This window comes from Azolla caroliniana, unplaced genomic scaffold (assembly GCF_043228905.1).
Source record: "Azolla caroliniana isolate FFs.n. ecotype wild unplaced genomic scaffold, voAzoCaro1.0.p SCAF_13, whole genome shotgun sequence".
NCBI lineage: Eukaryota > Viridiplantae > Streptophyta > Polypodiopsida > Salviniales > Salviniaceae > Azolla > Azolla caroliniana.
Window position 1 is genome coordinate 8691859 of NW_028230448.1, and position 2801 is coordinate 8694659.

General features: G+C 36.8%; 1 pseudogene; it reads right to left on the minus strand.

Moving 5' to 3' along the window:
- Positions 1-220: 220 nt before the first annotated feature.
- Positions 221-2542, minus strand: LOC147856052 (uncharacterized; annotated as a pseudogene).
- Positions 2543-2801: the final 259 nt, after the last annotated feature.

Here is a 2801-nt window from a genome sequence, read left to right on the forward strand (position 1 = left end):
AATTCTGAATATATGCTTTGTTTAAACATTACCTCCAATTTCCCTCCACACAATGGAAGCAAAAACAAGTTAATTCTCTATCCACAATACAATGACCATCCAACCTAGAATAACCCCGAACAGCATGGAGAGATCGCAATTCGGGAATTCCTTGACACTCCCAGGTCTTCTCCCTATTTACTTCATCTATCTTCACTTCCCAAAATTCACGTTTGATATCTCAAACATGGGAGGAATAAACACCAGTTGCACTCGTTGACATATTAGTTCTTAAAAATTCGACTGCATGTGCTGCACAATTTATATGCACACTATGAGCCTTTAGTTGTTCATGGGTAAGTGCCCACTTTATAACTACACCTGCTCCATCATGTTCACCGTTACCGTGGCCAGACCCAAAAAAAATCCATCTCATCTTCAAACCTATTACAAAAGGATATCTCCCAACAAAATAAAATGGACGTCAAGCCTTGAATTGTGACACAGCTCCGTCAGACCAAACCCAATGTTGAGTAAGCTCTAGACGTTGACATAATAACCATTGCCAATGTAACATAAAACAGTGTTGGACAAACAAGGTATCATGTTTTTTATCATCAGAAATAAAAAAATGAAATACTTTCTTAACATCACCTGAAACTCGAAAATATGTTATGTGCACAAAAATGGTTACTTGCATTGAACACCAATGCATGGATTGAGTTTCATTGTACTGCTTGAAAGTATAATTCTCTGCGAAATCTACTACTAAGTCTACTACATCATTTGGAAAATCTGATATGCAAGTCTTAAACTGATGGGCCTGCCATGAATAAATGAAGTTGTGTTTAATGAACTTTCCTAGAGATACTACAAATAAAGACGCCAAATCCCTTAGTTTAAGAAACTTCCTAACTAGATCCTTTCTTTTACACACCTTTCCTTTGAAATTGGTGTCCACAAACTCAAATAACTTGACAAAGGTTAATATTTCATTACTCAACTCGTTTGGACACCACCTAAATCTACTAAGGCCACAATCTTGACATAAACCCATGACACATTTATGACTCTAGAAGATAGCCTCAGATTCTCTCAGACACAATATTGAATCTAAAAGACCACTCATGGAAGAGATAACACGCTCTGATAATTTACAGTGCTTTTGCAGGCTAGATCAACAAATTGAGCACTCACAAGTGTAGATTGCATCCTCTAGGGAGGAGCTATGGTGACGTAGTAGATTAATAGAGTCCTTGAGAAAACCCATTTGTACATGGTAAATGCAACAACATGTATATCGATCCTTTAAGCGTCTCACAATGTGTGGCTTAAGATACTCGAATGTTCGTAGTTGAACTTTGATATTTGGATGCATTCGCCTGAACCTAATAAATCAATCAACCTGCGTAATAAAAAGGGAGTCCGGTGAGTATAAAAAATGTGCCCTAACGTAGCTATTGCCAGTAGCTAATTAGCTATTAAGAGTAGCTAATTAGCTATTGACAGTAGCTAATTAGCTACCTTAATAGCTAATTAGCTCCTCACATAGCTAACTAGCTATTGCCATTAGCTAATTAGCTATTAAGGTAGCTATGGTCAATGTATTCTGAGGTAGCTAAATAGCTATTTTGGTAGCTAATTAGCTATGGTCATATTATGAGATAGCTAATTAACTATCGTGGAAGCTAATTAGCTGATAATAGCTAAGTTAGCTATGTCAATCGCTATTTAGCTATTACCAGTAGCTAGTTAGCTATGGTCATATTCTGAGGTAGCTAATTAGCTAACTATCTAAGCTTAAAAATTAAAACAAAACTTGACATAAATGTAAATACCTGAGGTACATCAAGAAGATGAATGGGATGCTCCTTGTATTGACTCCTTTCAACATGTTTCCTGCATAAATCCTTTTTATTGGGTGAAACCCTATTCTCATTAGTCCAAAATATGGTGATTATATCCTTGATTTCTGATGTTATGGGTGTCATTGGCTTACATCTTGTTGTTAGCTTGAGCAGATTAATTCCTTCACCACTTGAAATTATCTAGTTCATTATATTGTACATAGGTTTTCTACTAACACCAATTACCTTAGATAGCACACTGATGTTAAGATCGTCAACATCACTATTAAGTAACATCATTAGACTAGACCTTTTTAAGACACGATCATCTTCTGACTTGCTCATGGATACGAAACTATTACGTAGATTATTTCCTAGTACATATGTTATCTTTGCATTAAGACCATCACAATCAATTAACTCCTTTATCGATGGATCATTTAATATTCCATAAAATACTACCTTCTTGTCTTCATTGCTGATGTGCTTGGTCTGAATATTGAAATAGTCTACAACCTTTCTCTCTATCATAGTAATCTCATTACTTCCATTCTTAGTGGTATTTAGACCTATATCACAACCAATGTTATCCTTACCTTAGTGAATGTGGCTTTCGTATCCTTCAACAATTGATGACGTTTCCTTTTCATTTCTACCCAATACTTTCGTATCGTTTGTTGTGTCCTAATAGCGTCAGCCCTATCCTGATGATCCATGAGGGGTATTGGTAAACACGTAGCTAGTTACTAAACCACATGCAAACCGGTTATTCACAAGACCGATCCCACCATTAGTAAGTTTATGTTTGTTGCAGCGAAGTGAAATGGTGGCAATGGAGGAGTGAACTCCGTCGGATCAGACAATGGCAGATGATGCTTGGACGGCACAATGGTGGTAACTGAGTGTAGAATGGCGGCAATGGAGGACTGGACTCAATAGGGTTTAGGAATAGTGGCAGTAACCTAAGCCTGAATA